This window comes from Hyperolius riggenbachi, chromosome 7 (genome assembly GCF_040937935.1).
Source record: "Hyperolius riggenbachi isolate aHypRig1 chromosome 7, aHypRig1.pri, whole genome shotgun sequence".
Lineage (NCBI taxonomy): Eukaryota > Metazoa > Chordata > Amphibia > Anura > Hyperoliidae > Hyperolius > Hyperolius riggenbachi.
This window is the reverse complement of record NC_090652.1, coordinates 299,960,493-299,978,092: the sequence shown is the minus strand read 5'-3', so window position 1 is coordinate 299,978,092 and position 17,600 is coordinate 299,960,493. Positions and strand designations below refer to the sequence as shown.

Here is a 17,600-nt window from a genome sequence, read left to right as displayed (position 1 = left end):
AGCTCAGGGCCCCTTGCACTCCCCCCTAGTTTCACCCCTGAGTATTTCAGAGCTGTGGAGTCAGTTTATGAAACCTCCAAACTACAGGTATGCAAAATTGCTCTCTGACTCCGATTGTGACTCCACAGCCATGTATTTCAATCAATATTTTCCAGCATGCCGTCTACTTACAATCAAGTTTGATCATAAGGGGCCCATACACCTAACGATTTTATGCCAATATACAGCAGATTCGATCACTGATCAAATCTGTTGTGAAATTGTTGCGCAAATGCTGACCAAACAATCGATTTCTGTCTAAAAATCGAATATTCCCGTCGATCAGTCCGTGTGGAAGATTTCGCTCAATCCACGGCGGGTCGGTAGTGTCGATAGCAGCGTTCAAATGTCTGACAACCGACGCTAGCAGCAATAAGTTACCTGATCCAGCCGGCACTTATCTCCTCTGTCCCCGCTGGACTTCGGCTAGCTTCACTTCTTCCTGCTGAAATCTAGTCACAATCTGTTTGCAGTAAAGGCAGCCATACCATCCCTCTGATCAGATTTGATCAGAGAGGGATCTGTTGGTCAATCTGATGGCAAATCGACCAGTGTGTGGCCAGATTTAGGAAAAGTCACTGGCAGGAGGATGTATATAGATATACTGTATATTTCTATCAGAGATCAGATCTGAATTGAAAACTGTATGTGCATACAATGTCCTTACTCCAGACGGCAGCCTTGTACATGTTAAGCAGAACACGCAAAAAAAATTAGCAAGCCTCCTCCTAGGTTTGTGCCACATATACAACAGGCATGTTATCTGAGTTTTAAGCCCAGGGGCCTATATGCAATTAACTTTCTCCTAGGCATTATTTTCCAATAAAATGTCCTTTAACCACTTAAGCCCAACTAGACGAGATTTCTCATCCAGTTGGGCTGCGCGCGCTCCCTCAGCCCCCCCCCGCCCCCCCCCCCGTGCGCGCCCCCGCTGCTGGCCGCTAGCCCACCGATCAGTGAAAGGGATTATAAATCCCTTTCGCTGATCGGACCCCCCCCCCCCGGAGAAAAGCCGACAGCGTCTCTTCAGACGCTGCGGCTTTTCTGAGCTCTGGTCTCCTTTCTTCTGCCTGGGAGCGAGATCGATCGCTCCCAGGACTTTTTGATTCTGGCCATCTTGTGGCCAAATAGGAAATTACACCTAAAAAAGTTTTACAAATAAACATATAAATATATTTAAAAAAAACCTGTTTACCTTCCACACCAAAAAATACCCACATACAAGTTTAAATTAAAAAAAAAAAAAAAAAAAAAAAAAAAAAATTACAATAATAAAACAAACATAAGTTACCTAAGGGTCTGAACTTTTTAAATATGCATGTCAAAGGAGTATATCTATATGATTTAATAAATTATGGGCTTCTAAACAGTGATGGACGCAAAATGGAAAAAATGCACCTTTATTTCCAAATAAAATATTGTCGCCATACATTGTGATAGGGACATAATTTTAACGGTGAAATACCCGGGGCATATGGGCAAATACAATACGTGAGTTTTAATTATGGAGGCATGTATTATTTTAAAACTATAATGGCTGAAAACTGAGAAAATGATTTTTTTCCATTTTTTTCTTATTCTTCCTGTTAAAATGCATTTACAGTAAAGTGGCTCTTAGCAAAATATACCACCCACAGAAAGCCTAATTGGCGGCGGAAAAAACAAGATATAGATCAATTAATTGTGATGAGTAGTGATAAAGTTATTGGCAAATGAATGGAGGGTGAAAGTTGCTCGGATGTAAAAAAATTTCAACCCTTCGGGCTTAAGTGGTTAAAAACCACCAGCAAGCAAGAAAATGTGGACCACTGGATCCCAATGAGGGTTCCTCCTGTGCAGCCCTGATCCAGGGTTGGGACCCTCAGACAGCAATATTAACCTCTGAGCTCCAACACAGGACCAGCTTCCACCTCGGGCACCAGCAGAGCGCCTGCGCAACAGAGATGGTATTGTGCCGGAACTCAGAGGTAAATGTTGCCGCCACTAATGCACCTGCTGGTGGGTGGATTTTCAGGGGCTGCCAGCGCTGAATCAGGCTGCACAGGAGGGGAGGCCTTAGGATCCAGAGACTTCACCCTCCTGGGGCAAATACCCCCAGGACTTTTGAGTGACTCACTCCAGTGACAGCATAAATATGGTAGACAGCAATAAAAGCACAGCCGCCATTTCTTCCCCCTCACCTAGGCATTAGAGCAGTGTATAGATATACAGATTGCCGCACATAGCGTGCACCTAGAGTATGGGAAGTACAAATCCTTCCTACAGTGGTTAACCTCTTATTGGAGCCAAACAACTCCCACTTCCCTTCCCACAGCAGTAAACAGCCTGCTCAGCTGACATCTAATCTATATTGCTTCATCATCACAAGGGACCAGTGCTGAGTCACTGATTCTCACCAGAATGTGATAATATACCATAAGAGATCTCTGTATACAGCTTGTGCTGGAATGAGGTACACATCCAATTCTGATTGGCCAGTTTTTCCACCACCATACAGCATAAGGGCAAACAGTTTTCAGTACTGTACGATGAACAGATTGTATGCTCTCCTACTACAAGGAGGTGGTAAAATCAGCTTATCGTTAGCCAATCAAACTGCATGTGTGTACCAGTCTTGTCACTGCAAGAGGGTCAATGGAAGCTTCCCACATATGACACTGCAGCAGCACCCATGCCAATGCAAATCTGCACCCGAATCTCTAAAGCCATACAATGCACAGCTATGGGAATGTGGAGTTATGCAGAAAACGGCAGCAAGCAGTATTTTTTTCCCCCTGCATGCAACTCTTTTTACCGAAATCTACGTCCTGCCAGAAATAAGTGACAACAGGATGTAGATTTGAACTAGGATGGGCCGGAATAGGTTGATCTCCCTTTTCAACAAAAATAAAGTTTCAGAAAAACAAAACCACACAAACTACTGTAACAATCTTCCACTTTATTAACTACGGTAAATATGTATAACAAAAGATAAGACAGACACTTTGCAAAACAATACTTACCATGTAGATAAAATCTTGGTGGTATCAAATATACATATTGGTCATAAAACAAACTGAGATGAAAGACCAATAGGGACATTGGAGGCAGATTTGCCCCTAAATGCTAAGTGAACCCCTCCCACCAAGCATTGTATTACATCAGCACAGAACACGATCAGTGATGCAGATGATATGCTCGGCCAGTTTGGAGGGAGGGGGTAAAGCAAAATCGATAGACCTGTTTTTTGGGGCACAAGAGGAAAGTGCAGTGTCTGCATGAAGTTTTGTATGCTGTCGTATTTCCTCCAGATTATGACTTATCCCCTTAAAAAAAAAAAAGGAAAAACAGCTGAGAAACCCTGAAGATTTAATACTTTCCTCCCGCAACCATTGCTCCTCCCAAGAAATTATTCTGGCCTCTAAGCTCAGAATCATTTTTATTTCGCCAAGCATGACAGGGTCATGCCTGGAATTGGATTTGGCACATACAGAGCTCAGCAACACACATGGCAGTGGTGCAGTATACAGGAGACATACATGATAACACAATTAACCAGATAATACAGTTTGTTTGTTTTTTTGTTTTGTTAAATGCAACAAAATACTATGGGTAACAATGCCAGTCTATGAGGTCTGTGTGGAAGAGGGCAGCCAGGGCCCTTACAGTTCCAAGCAGACATAATGTCTGTGACAGGGCCAGTCTGTGAACCTAAGATGGTGCGGGTGGAGGCAGAACATGGGAGGAGTTCAGGAGGTTGACGGCAGAGGGGAAGAACGAGTTCCTGTGCCTCGTAGTCCTGGTGTGGATGACCTGGAATCTCCGCCCTGAACGTAGGCGACTGAAGTAGCACTGGCCAGGGTGGGAGGGGTCGTTTGCTATCTTCAGCGCTCTAGTGCGCAGTCTCGAGTTGTAAAGTAGGTCAAGTGAAGGGAGGGGTTTCCCGATGGTTCTCTCTGCTGATCTAATGACCCTCTGGAGCTTTAGCTTGTCACTGGCGGAGGAACCAGCGTACCAGACCAGGATGGAAGAGCAGAGGATAGATTCTGTGGTGACAGTGTAGAATCTTGTGAGAACCTGATGGGGCATGCCAAACTTTTTCAGCTGGCGGAGCTGATCACCTCCTCTCATGCTCACATCCAGGACTTTACACCAGCATCACCCCTCATCTGGAACTCCCTTCCACAGCCTGTACGTCATGCTCCAAACGCACTCTTCAAAGCACAGCTATTCAGACAAGCTTATAACATTTCACAGCCCCTCTTTACTTATCTGTTCACAATGTAATCAGAGGCAAAGGCTCACTGCCTCATCCATCCCCCCCATGTCTCCTTACCTAAAGTGTCCTCCACTACCCGTTAGATTGTAAGCTTGCAAGAGCAGGGTCATCCTCCTAATGTTTACTGTTTTTGTTGCAATACTTGTGCTGCTTTAGACGCTGCTGTACATTTTTTGGCTGTACCCATGTCGCCTTCTTGTGCTTTGTAAAGTGCTGCAGAATATCCTGTTGCAAAAACACAAAACAAAATAAAACACTTGGAGCTTCCTTCAGCTCCATAAGCACATGGGAGTCCCTCACCGTCCTCCCGCAGACTGCTGTTCAGCCCCGGTAATTGACTTAGTCACGTCAGTCTGAGCATGCACAGACCTCCCACACATGTGCAGTAGCCCAGACTGATCCCGACTGAGCTTATTACCGGCAGACCGCGGGTGGGTGGAGAGGGACTCACGTGCTTATGGGAGCTGTGGGAAGCTCTGGGTGAGTATAAAATCCTTAGGGTCCCTCAGCTCTGGTACACTTTAACTTGAGGCTAGCATTGCAAAGCAAGAGCAATAGCCACTGGACTGCCCTATAGGACTACTTACCTCCTGTGTCATCACAGATCTCCCCCAAACCACCACAAGTGACCTCAAGACAAATCCTCTAACATCACATCTCCCTCAATGATCTCATTTGTACAGCACTACAGTGTCATTGCAACAATCTAATAGGACACAAAACTGCTAAAAGTTTCAACTAAGTAGCTTATATAACCCATGAAGGGCTGCTTATAAAAAGGTCAGTGGGTGAATTCACCATTATCACAACATTCAATAGTAAACCTTCACATGTAGCTATATAGGATAGATCACATTGAGGGACGTGGCGTCACTGTAGAGCTCCCAGCACAGCCACCTCAGGGGCGTGCGCAGACAATGCGGCCTCCGTTCCTGGCCTGTTACCACCTCCAACCTGCAAGACAGAGAAACCATTACCCATAATGCACCACACATACAATCAGGAGAAAGTCTGTAAGATGAGCAGAGGTCAGTTGGTGTTTCGCTTCAGGGGTTTTTGTCACTGAGCCGCCCATAGAGAGCAAACTGCTGGGGGGGGCGACACTAATTCGGCCTTTTTTGTCATCATTCCTCTGCTTGGGGTACAACCTGGAGCGCACAACTAGCCGTGGAGAGGGCCGGTCATCAATAAGGGGCTCATTTATAAAGTAGTGAGATTCCGGCTTTATAGTTCCTTAGTAACCTGTGGAGATACCCGTTTAATAATAAGGGGGCCTTTATAAAGCAGTGATAGATCCCAACTTTACAAGACAGACCACTGAAGACCTGAGGCTGGGAACACACTAGGCACAAACACTAGCTTTTTGAAGTCGCTAATGATAGTCTATGGGCCACATGGTGAAAAATGCCCAATTTGCTGCACACTTCAAAAATGCACATAAATGTGACTGGAGACACTGCAGAATGCATTTTTTTTTTAAATATAGGTTACTGTATTTAAAGAGACACTGAAGCGAAAAAAAAATTATGATATTATGATTTGTATGTGTAGCACAGCTAAGAAATAAAACATTAAGATCAGATACATCAGTGTAATTGTTTCCAGTACAGGAAGAGTTAAGAAACTCCAGTTATCTTTATGCAAAAAAGGCATTAATCTCTGACTTTCAAAGTCCTGGAGAGGGCTGTCTTACTTTTATTATCTCAACTGTAAGTGAACAGTTTTCTTTTTATCTGCCAGGAGAGGTCATTACTTCACAGACTGCTCTGAAAGATTCATTTTGAATGCAGTGTTGTGTAATCTGCACATATTATAGAATGATGCAATGTTAGAAAAACACACTAGATACCTGAAAATAAAAATATGAGAATATTTTCTTTGCTGCTAATCTTTATAGTAATTATTCATAGTACACAACCAATTCATCATATTTTTTTTTGCTTCAGTGTCTCTTTAACTCCACTATGGAATAAAAAAAAAACCTAAAAACGAATGAACAGTGTAGAAAACGCATGATTTCCGCACTGCCTGGTGTGCTCCAACTCTGAGGCCTTTCTGCATACACACCCCATGAGCGGCGACACCCCTTACCTGACATGGTTTTCCAGGCAGTGGGATTTCAGGTGCTCACACAGCCTAGTACCATGCCCTGCAAGCTACACCTCAATGGGGGCAGGAGAAGCGCAGAGTGCCCCAGAAAAAGTTCTCTCCCCCTGGAAACAGGGGGGGGGGGGGGGTAATTGGGAGTGCAAATAGAGACGACATCCACAACCACTCCCAATATTTGTTTGTATGTCCATCTGGCTACATAGTGACCTAACTGACCTGTAAGGGGTGGAAAACAAATCCTTACTCTTGAATTGATGGAACACCATCTTCCATGGCGCTGTACAATACGGTATACAACAGACAGTTACAAAGCAATATGCTCCGTTTACACTTAATCAGTTCATACCAGGGCTGTGGAGTCGGTCCAAAAATCCACCGACTCCGACTCCTCAGTTTAGGATTCCACCGACTCCGACTCCTCTAATTTGCATATTACAATTTTGTTGATTAAAAGTATGTAACATGAAAATTCGTCTCTTTACTGCCAACACTTAGGAATTTTACAAGACAACTGAAGTGAGAAGGATATGTAGACTACTATATTTATTCCCTTTAGACTAAAACTAGTCCTTGGTAAGAGTACTTGTAAAAGGTACAAACCGGAACAAACAACATCTATCATGCCCTAGGCAATGTAAGTGTGGGTACATGTAAGAATGATGTGCAGGTACTCTGCAGGGGAATGAGGAGATTGTAAACAGACAACACCTCTGTGTTCAATGTGCACAGCATTCTCAGTGGATTCCCTGTAGCTCTGTGGGGAGTGCATATGTAGAGTATAGTACTACTGTGTAACAAAGTAAACCTGAGACAGATGAAATTAAAGTTTTATACATACCTGGGGCTTTCTCCAGCTGCCTTCAGGATAATCAGTCCCTCGTTGTCCTCCACCACCTGGATCTTCTGCTATGAGTCCAGGTACTTGAGCCAGTCAGGCGTAGTGCGCATGCACACACTCCGCCGCCAGGAGCATACTACACCTGTGCAGCACTATTGCGCAGGTGCAGAATGCTCCTGGCTGTGGGAGCGGCATGCGGCCGGACAGCGCTGACTGGCTGAATTACCAGGACTCATAGCAGAAGATCCGGGTGGTGGAGGACAGCGAGGCACTGATTAGCCTGAAGGGGGCTGGAGGAAGCCCCAGGTATGTATAAAACTTTACTTTTCATCCGTCTCAGTTACCCTTTAATTTGTAGTCACCAAACCAAATTTTAATAACACATCAAATTATTTGATTTCATCAGCAAAAAAATACATTTGCATAAATCAGCATCAATGCAGAATTATTTCCATCTCGTTGACCATCTCTATTAGTGACACAGCTACACATCAGGCTTTATTCTTAAAGCATAGATGTTATTTAGTATATATAAGAGATTCCTGTGTACACATCATATATACAGTCACAATCAGATATGTATATCTGACCTTAAAAATACGGGGACTGCTTTATTGAAGCAGCACAAGTAACTAATTTTGATTGGTTTGTTTTATTTTTGTGGACTAAGCATAGCTATTACTGTATATATACATTATTTTTAATGACTATTATCTGAGAAATAGAACATTTTATCATATTTTCTATTTTAATTACAGTTACAAATTCATTAGGAGTCGGAGCATTTTTTCCCGACTCCGACTCCAGGCACCCAAAATTGCCCGACTCCGACTCCACAGCCCTGGTTCATACAGTTATAGCTGTATGAACAACTGATTTTCAAAGTATTGCCCATGTTTTCCTATGGCACAGTGCCCACTTAACGCATTTTAACTGAAATTTTAACTAAAATCTTTCACAATGCACTGCTGTGGAGAAGAAAAAAAAAAAAAAAAAAAAAAAAAAGTGTGCCAACTGATTGAGTGTAAACGGGGCCTAAGGGGGCAGAATAAAATAATCTTAATGGGAGGTGAGACAATTAGAAAACTAACAAACATGAGGCAGACCACTGATGGTCTTTAAAGAGAACCCGAGGTGGGAATTACTTTTACTATTGGGGCACAGAGGCTTGTTGTGCGCACTAAGACCAGCCTCTGTTGCCCCATCGTGTGTCTCCATGTCCCCCCTGCTCGCCGCTATACCCCCCGCATTGCTGGCGACACGCAGCGTGTCGCCAGCTCAATGTTTACCTTGCGCTGTCAGTCAGCGCTGCTCCCCTGCCTCCTCCGCATCGGCGCACCCGCCCGTGTCCCTTCCCTCCCGCTGATAGGAGGGAAGTGACGCGGCGGGTGGCGCCGATGCGGAGGAGGCGGGGGAGCGGCGCTGACTGACAGCGCAAGGTAAACATTGAGCTGGCGACACAGCCAGCAATGCGGGGGGTATAGCGGCGAGCAGGGGGGACATGGAGGCACACGATGGGGCAACAGAGGCTGGTCTTAGTGCGCACAACCAGCCTCTGTGCCCCAATAGTAAAAGTAATTCCCACCTCGGGTTCTCTTTAAGGGAACTAAGCAACCTCCCCACAAGTGAGGTTTATAATGGAAGTGAAGCTGAAAATACGGCAGCTGCAGCATCTCCCTGCAGAACATGGTGGATCCCATATGAGGGAAGAGTGTCAGGAGGGAGAAGGGTCAGCAGCACTCTAGGCAGGTAAAGGTGCTCACCCCCAACAGCACAGCACCCTAAATTACGACCATCCCTTATGGGGAGGCCGAGAAGAAATGGATAGTTCCTGGTGCTCAGTTGCCTTCAAGCTGGGATTTTCAGCACATCATTAACCATCTCTAATCAAAATAACCATTTCTGCTAAGGCAGGCCTAAAAGTAGAAAGTCAAAGCAGCGCCATAACCACAGTTTATTATCAGGATTTATAACTAATTATATCTACGCAAAATCTTGTATGGGAAAGTTTAGAGGGCACAACAATGCAATTTAAAAAGTGATAGTATGTAGTGTGCAATTGTTGGTCCGAGCCAGGCTTTCTCAACCAGGGTTCCTTGAGTACTCTGCAGGGGTACGCATATAAGCCTACCCACGGCTATTTGGTAAAGAGGAGGACACACTTACCAGCCCCTCATAAAAAGTGCTCCTGCTCCCAGGCTGAATGCTGTAAGTTACACTGGATCCGGCGACTAACAGTCACACCGTGAGCCAGTATAGGAAGCATACAGGTCCTCTGCGCAGGCTTCTTCCCCCTCCCTCTGCTGCGTGTCATATTGCAGTTCAGTCGTGGAGGGGAGGGAAGAGCCAGGAAGCCTGTACATGCACACAGACCCGCAGGCTTCCTGTTCTGGGTAGAGATGTAGGCGAACAGCACTGTACTACTCTGGGACATTGCAACTACTACTTCCGGGTCTCTATCCCAGAGTAGTACGCCTGCCCGTGTCTGCATGTGTCCTTCAGTACGCATGCCCTGGCCCAGCGGTGCACATTGTTGCAATCAGGGATGCGCACCGCCGGGCCTGCATACTAAAGGACACATGCAGAAACGGGCAGGCGTACTACTCTGGGACAGAGACCAGGAAATAGTAAGCGGCCACAATGCCCATAGTCAGCGATCCCATGTAATGGATAGCGGCCAGCCCAGGAGCACTTCGATAAGGAGCCGGCAAGGGTCTCTTTACCAGATAGCTGTGGGTATGCTGTGAGATAAACTGCATAGCGCCCACATTTGCTGTAGGAGGAGTCATGGTGGCCACACCCTTCCCACACGAAAAAAGTGGTCACTCAAATTTGTTCACATAAGTACAAATAAAGCAATGCCAAGCCACCACAAGTACAAACAAGGGCCACATCCCCAGAACTATCCTACCTGCATAGAACAGAAGTGTACACATGAGGCATGGAGTCTTCTATACACACCGGGATGTGGTGTCACTGTACAGCCCTCAGCACAGCCGCCTCAGGGGTGTGCGCAGACAATGCAGCCTCCATTCCTGGCCTGTTACCTCCTCCAACCTGCAGGACAGAGCAACCGTTACCCATAATGCACCACACATACAATCAGGAGACAGTCTGAGATAAGCAGAGGTCAGTTGGTGTTTCGCTTCAGGGGTTTTTGTCACTGAGCCGCCCATAGAGAGCAAACTGCTGAGGGCGACACTGTAATTCGGCCTTTTTTGTCATCATTCCTCTGCTTGGGGTACAACGCGGAGCACAACTAGCCGTGGAGAGGGCCGGTCATCAATAAGGGGCTCATTTATAAAGTAGTGAGATTCCGGCTTTATAGTTCACCTTATAAAACAGAACACTGAATGCCTGAGACTAGGATCACACTAGGGAGAGACGCAGCATTTCTGCTGTTATGGAAGTCTACGGGCCACATGTAAATAAGCATATATGTGCATTTTACATTGTGTTCCTGGTGCAGTTACCTTCAAGCTGGGATCATCTACAGCTCACTAGCCATTTCTAATCAAATATCCAGGAACATATCTGAGGCCCTGTTTAGTGGTCAGCTGCGTTTCAGAATTCTACACGTCAACCCAATGCCTATACAGTTCTATGGGGCTGTTCACACTGGCGTGTAAAAAAAAAACTCAAATCTGTTCACATCAGTACAAATAGAGGCAATACCACCTTCACCACAAGTACAAATAAGGGACACATTCCCAGAACTATCCCACCTGCATAGAACATGTACACACTGGAGCTCCAAGTCTTTTTTGGCTACAGAGCAGCAGCACATTTGCCTGTCTGAGGAAGTGGGCTTGCACCCAGGAAACGCATTGCCAGCGCATAATAAAACAAACTTTAACCAATTTGGTTGGTGTTATTTGAGAGGTAAGCCACCTCCATTTTTTCTACTTTAAAGGGATACTGTAGGGGGGGGGGGGGGGGGGGGAATGAGCTGAACTTACCCGGGGCTTCTAATGGTCCCCCGCAGACATCCTGTGTTGGCGCAGCCACTCCTCAATGCTCCGGCCCCGCCTCCGGTTCACTTCTGGAACTCCTGACTTTAAAGTCAGAAAACCACTGCGCCTGCATTGCCGTGTCCTCGCTCCCGCTGATGTCACCAGGAGTGTACTGCGCAGACACAGACCATACTGGGCCTGCGCTGTGCGCTCTTGATGACATCAGCGGGATCGAGGACACGGCAACGCAGGCGCAGTGGTTTTCTGACTTTAAAGTCAGAAATTCCAGAAGTGAACCGGAGGCGGGGCCGGAGCATCGGTGAGCGGCTGCACGGGCACAGGATGTCTGCGGGGGACCATTAGAAGCCCCGGGTAAGTTCAGCTCATTTTCCTCCGACCCCCCTACAGTAAATAATAAAGTTTTATCAATCCTGGCACCTCTTTACACTAGTGCCAGTTTTACCACCCCCTGCTGGGGGGGGGGGGGGGGGGGGAGCTTATACTTTCCAAGAGTGAGACCAATCCACACCTGGAGTGCCCGAGTGGTGGACAGGCTTTTCTCCAGCTACTTCATGTAGTTGGTTGCATATTGCTGCAACCCACCTTTGTTATATTTCTTTTTGGTTTATTTCCTCAAGACTAGTGAGATATTACTATTGGGCTCTTGTCTGTAAAATGTTTGCTCACCTCATCCTTTCTTCGTGTCACTGGAGCTCCCAGCACAGCCGCCTCATAGCGGCCTCTGTTCCTGGCCTGTTACCTCCTCCGCCACCCTGCAGGACAGAGAAACAGTTACCCATAATGCACCACACATACAATCAGGAGAAAGTCTGTAAGATAAGCAGAGGTCAGTTTGTGTTTCGCTTCAGGGGTTTTTGTCACTGAGCCGCCCATAGAGAGCAACACTGTAATTCGGCCTTTTTTGTCATCATTCCTCTACTTGGGGTTCAGCGTGGAGCGCACAACTAGTCGTGGAGAGGCCCATTAATAAGGGAGCTCATATTTATAAAGCAGTGATAGATCCCTACTTTATAGCTCATCTTAAAGTGGACCTGAACTCTTGCACAGGAAAGAAAAACAAATGCACCCTGTATGTATTTAGAGAGTTTAGCCTAATTCCCCCTCATCTGTGATTAGTCACAAGTTGTAATTTGATCTCCCAGCTGTCTCAGCTGACAACCTCAGCAGAGCAGCCAATTTGTAAATACAGTGAGTTAACCCTATGTCTGCTTCCATGAAAGCAGGAAGTAGACACTGCAGATTTATATCAGCCATAACATCAAAATGTATCTTTAAAAAAGGTTATGCGGATTCTCTTTTAGGTCTCTTTCACAGCGGGACGTTAAAGTCGCACGTTTTAAAAAATTATAAGGCAGACTAAACGCACAGCAATACAAAGTCTGTGCGACATTCACAGTGCACACGTTGCGTTGTGTGTAACGTGTACCAATATTTAGAAAGTGCTGCATGCTGTGCGTTTAGCAATACATTTGCTGCGTTGTGTTGCACATGCTCAGTAATTTTTTGAAAAATACAACGCATGCGCCGTATTCGTTCCATAAGTAGGCGACAAAAAAAGCTCACCAAGAGACAACGCAGTGCAAAACAACGTCCAATTTCATAACCTACATGTGCTGCGTTAGAGGCACGTTGTGCGACTTTAAAACGTTGCATCAAGTGCAACGTCCCACTTTGAAAGAGGCCTTACAGCAGAGAGGAAGTTCTGAGTTCAAGTCCACCTTAAAGAGGAGCTGTCAGCCATACTATCTCAGGGGGAAAAAAAAAAAAAAAAAAAAAAAAAAAAAAGGCGCAAGTATTTATCTACTTATATATTTGTTTTACTTACATAACATATATTGCACTGTCCACGTTATGATTCCTGTGAATTTTATAAAGGAAAATTAGAGAATCCTATTCTAGACAGTTTCCATATTTACTGTGGCTATTTTGAAGCCAGTCGTGATGTAATATCTGCCCGATTTGCCCGCCCTTCACTATAGAAAGTGCATTGTTTCAGCCGGAGAAATTTTGGCTAGAGGGGAACAGAGGTGTGGGAGGAAAAAAGGCTTCAGCCAGCCAATCAGGCTGAATTAGTGAAGTTGAGGAAAAAAAAAAAAAAATAAAGCAAAAAAATTTAACTTTTGGATTGCCCGATTAGCATCCTTATTACTCGTTTACTAGATAAAACTAAAGAACTGATTTTTTTTATTTTATGCCCGGCAGTTACTCTTTAACCTCCTTGCCGGTCTAAAAAAAGATCCGGCAAGGAGGCAGTGCCGCACTTTTTTTTTTTTTTTAAATCATGTAGCGAGCCCAGGGCTCGCTACATGATAGCCGCTGAGCGGCGGCATCCCCCCACCCAGATCGCCGTCGGCGATCAGAGTACGCAGGAAATACCGTTGAGAACGGGATTTCCTGCAGGGCCTCCCCGGTTGCAATGGCGACGGGGCGGGACGTCACAGGGAATCCCGAACCGCCCCTCAGCGCTGCCTGGCACTGATTGGCCAGGCTGCGCATGGGGTCTGGGGCGCAGGGGGGGTGGCTAGCGGAGAATCGGCGGCGATCGCGTACTACACGCAGCTAGCAAAGTGCTAGCTGCGTGTAGGAAAAAATTATGCAAATCGGCCCAGCTGGGCCTGAGAAATCCTCCTGCGTAGGTTACCTCGAGCTGAGCTCGGGATAACCAGCAAGGAGGTTAAAGGACCTGTCTGCATACATGCAATATCACCACCATAAGTAGCAATGCCCGAGGGGGGAAATAAGGCTGAGATGCCATTTATAATTTACTGTATATCTGCAGCAGTACTGTACTATACGGTATACAAACACAGCAAGGCATTAGTCTAGTTAAGGGGACCCAACAGGAAACCCAGTTACAGCATCCTCTACAGCGTTGTGATTGGACATAATAGTTTGGGCATACAAGCTATCCCAAAAAATCCATGATGTTTTCTGAAACTAGAGTAGCACCAAAATTTATTCAGCAACTCATTTATCCAAAAATGTAAACTGTAGGTGTGGTTTTTGCTAGGTGCTCAGCAAGATTCCGGATATCCGAACTACCCAGATAAGCCAAACTTTTTCCACTATCCGGGTATTTAAAATCAGAATAGACTATTCGAGCAAACTCAGATTTACCATCTGAAAAGCCCTTTCGGGGAGGGGGAGAGAGCCGATATGGGGTTTTGCCATTTGAAGAGAGACTTTTGGAAGCATTTGCAGCCATTCTCAGGTCACTTCCGGTTTTCTATCCAGATATCCGAATCCGGACGGATATTGGGTTCAGGCTGCTATCCAAGTTTACACAAATACCAAAAAGTTCTGATTCAGATATCCGATTCGGATATCCGGATGTGAATTCGGATTTTAAAAAGGGGTATCCGAGCACCCCTGCATTTAAGGTCTCTACACAAAATACTGCACAAGGAAGTTCAGAGGACAAAAATTTAAAAACCACCCACACAACTCTACAATTATCCATCAGATTCTAACTGCAGACAACCAATTATAGGGCTGCACAGCACCCACAGGAAGCTACACCTCGATGGGGGCAGGAGCAGCGCAGAGAGCGCTCCAGAAAAAAAAAAGTTCTCACCCCCTGGAAACGGGAGGGGGGTTAATTGGAGTGTAAATAGAGACAACATCCACCCCCAATTTTTTTTTTTTTTTTAATGTTAATCGGGCTATATGGTGACCTGACCTGTAAGGGGAGGAACACTAATACTTACTCTTGAATTGACAGAACGCCATCTTCCATGGCGCTGCACAGTACGGTATAGGACAGTTACAAAGCAATAAGGCCCCGTTTACACTTAATCAGTTGCTCTCAGTTATAACTGAATGAATAACTGATTTTCAAAGTATTGCCCATGTTTTCCTATGGCACAGTTCCCACTTAATGCATTTTAACTGAAATTTTTGTACTGCTATGGACAAGAAAAAACGTGTGCCAACTGATTGGGTGTAAAGGAGGCAGAACAACAATCTGAATTGGAGGTGAGACAATTAGAAAACTAACAAACATGAGGCAGACCACTGATGGTCTTTAAGGAACTAAGCAACCTCCCCACAAGTGAGGTTTATAATGGAGGTGAAGCTGAAAATACGTCAGCTGCAGTATCTCCCTGCAGAACATGGTGGATCCCATATGAGGGAAGGGTGTCAGGAGGGAGAAGGGTCAGCAGCACTCTAGGCAGGTAAAGGTGCTCACCCCCAACAGCACGACACCCTAAATTACGACCATCCCTTATGGGGAGGCCCATAAGAAATGAATAGTTCCTGGTGCTCAGTTGCCTTCAAGCTGGGATTTTCAGCAGATCATTAACCATCTCTAATCAAAATAACCATTTCTGCTAAGGCAGGCCTAAAAGTAGAAAGTCAAAGCAGCGCCATAACCACAGTTTATTATCAGGATTTATAACTAATTATATCTACGCAAAATCTTGTATGGGAAAGTTTAGAGGGCACAACAATGCAATTTAAAAAGTGATAGTATAGTGTGCAATTGTTGGTCCGAGCCAGGCTTTCTCAACCAGGGTTCCTTGAGTACTCTGCAGGGGTTCCTTGGCATTTTTCCCCATCGTGGGGGGGGGGGGGGGGGGGGGGGGGGGAGTATAATAGAGGACACTGTAATAGATGGTACTGTAACAAGAACCACTAAATTGGGGGGGGGGGGGGGGGGTCAGGAGACAGTATAATGAGTGGCAGTGTAATAGGGGTAGTGAAATAAATAGCCACACATTTTTAAGACCACGCCTCCTGCAAAATAAATGCGGGGGTTCCTCGAGATCAGAAAGTTATTTTCAGGGTTCCTCCAGAGTAGAAAGGTTGAGAAAGGCTAGTCTGAGCAGACGCCGCGGGTACGCATACAAGCCTACCCACGGCTATTCGGTAAAGAGGAGGAGACACTTACCAGCCCCTCATACAAAGTGCTCCTGCTCCCAGGCTGAATGCTGTAAGTTACACTGGATCCGGCAACTAACAAGTCACACCGTGAGCCAGTATAGGAAGCATACAGGTCCTCTCTGCGCAGGCTTCCTCCCCCTCCCTCTGCTGCGTGTCATATTGCAGGGAGGGAAAAGCCAGGAAGCCTGTGCATGCACACAGACCCGCAGGCTTCCTGTTCTGGGTAGAGATGTAGGCAAACAGCACTGCACTACTCTGGGACATAGACTACTCCTTCCGGGTCTCTGTCCCAGAGAAGTACGCCTGCCCGTGTCTGCATGTGTCCTTCAGTACGCATGGTCTGGCCCAGCGGTGCACATATCAGGGATGCGCACCGCCAGGCCTGCATACTAAAGGACACATGCAGACACGGGCAGGCGTACTACTCTGGGACAGAGACCAGGAAATAGTAAGCGGCCACAATGCCCATACAGTCAGCGATCCCATGTAATGGATAGCGGCCAGCCCAGGAGCACTTCGATAAGGAGCCGGTAATGGTCTCTTTACCAGATAGCTGTGGGTATGCTGTGAGATAAACTGCATAGCGCCCACATTTGCTGTAGGAGGAGTCATGGTGGCCACACCCTTCCCAAAAAAAAAAAAGTCACTCAAATTTGTTCACACAAGTACAAATAAAGCAATGCCAAACCACCACAAGTACAAATAAGGGCCACATCCCCAGAACTATCCTACCTGCATAGAACAGAAGTGTACACATGAGGCATGGAGTCTTCTATACACACTGGGATGTGGTGTCACTGTACAGCCCTCAGCATAGCCGCCTCAGGGGTGTGCACAGACAATGCAGCCTCCGTTCCTGGCCTGTTACCACCTCGTACCAGCACCCTGCAGGACAGAAACGGTTACCCATAATGCACCACATACAATCCTCAGGAGACAGTCTGAGATAAGCAGAGGTCAGTTGGTGTTTCGCTTCAGGGGTTTTTGTCACTGAGCCGCCCATAGAGAGCAAACTGCTGAGGGCGACACTGTAATTCGGCCTTTTTTGTCATCATTCCTCTGCTTGGGGTACAACGCGGAGCACAACTAGCCGTGGAGAGGGCCGGTCATCAATAAGGGGCCCATTTATAAAGTAGTGAGATTCCGGCTTTATAGTTCACCTTACAAAACATCAGAACACGAAATGCCTGAGACTAGGATCACACTAGGGAGAGACGCAGCATTTCTGCTGTTATGGAAAGTCTACGGGCCACATGTAAATAAGCATATATGTGCATTTTACATTGTGTTCCTGGTGCTCAGTTGCCTTCAAGCTGGGATCATCTACAGCTCACTAACCATTTCTATTCAAATATCCAGGAACATATCTGAGGCCCTGTTTAGTGGTCAGCTGCGTTTCAGAATTCTACACGTCAACCCAATGCCTATACAGTTCTATGGGGCTGTTCACACTGGCGTGTAAAAAAAAAACTCAAATCTGTTCACATCAGTACAAATA

The 17,600-nt window shown here is 46.0% G+C and overlaps 1 long non-coding RNA gene and 4 other non-coding genes across 7 annotated transcripts in view; all 5 read right to left on the bottom strand.

The window, feature by feature from the left end:
- Positions 1-2,967: 2,967 nt before the first annotated feature.
- The window catches only part of LOC137525177 (uncharacterized), a 55,625-nt gene continuing 40,992 nt past the window's right edge, over positions 2,968-17,600 (bottom strand). For all 3 annotated transcript variants that reach the window (XR_011022881.1, XR_011022880.1, XR_011022882.1), the window contains 4 exons: positions 16,835-16,987; positions 11,885-11,970; positions 10,156-10,301; positions 2,968-5,251 (listed from right to left, as the gene is read on the bottom strand). This is a non-coding gene — a long non-coding RNA (uncharacterized lncRNA). The remainder of the gene's footprint in view (positions 5,252-10,155; positions 10,302-11,884; positions 11,971-16,834; positions 16,988-17,600) is intronic.
- LOC137526241 (small nucleolar RNA SNORD89) lies at positions 5,320-5,433 on the bottom strand. Its single transcript, XR_011023082.1, has one exon. It is a non-coding gene; the product is annotated as a small nucleolar RNA SNORD89 (small nucleolar RNA).
- On the bottom strand, positions 10,368-10,480 carry LOC137526238 (small nucleolar RNA SNORD89). The gene has a single exon (XR_011023079.1). It is a non-coding gene; the product is annotated as a small nucleolar RNA SNORD89 (small nucleolar RNA).
- LOC137526244 (small nucleolar RNA SNORD89) lies at positions 12,039-12,137 on the bottom strand. The gene has a single exon (XR_011023085.1). It is a non-coding gene; the product is annotated as a small nucleolar RNA SNORD89 (small nucleolar RNA).
- LOC137526236 (small nucleolar RNA SNORD89) lies at positions 17,053-17,165 on the bottom strand. The gene has a single exon (XR_011023077.1). It is a non-coding gene; the product is annotated as a small nucleolar RNA SNORD89 (small nucleolar RNA).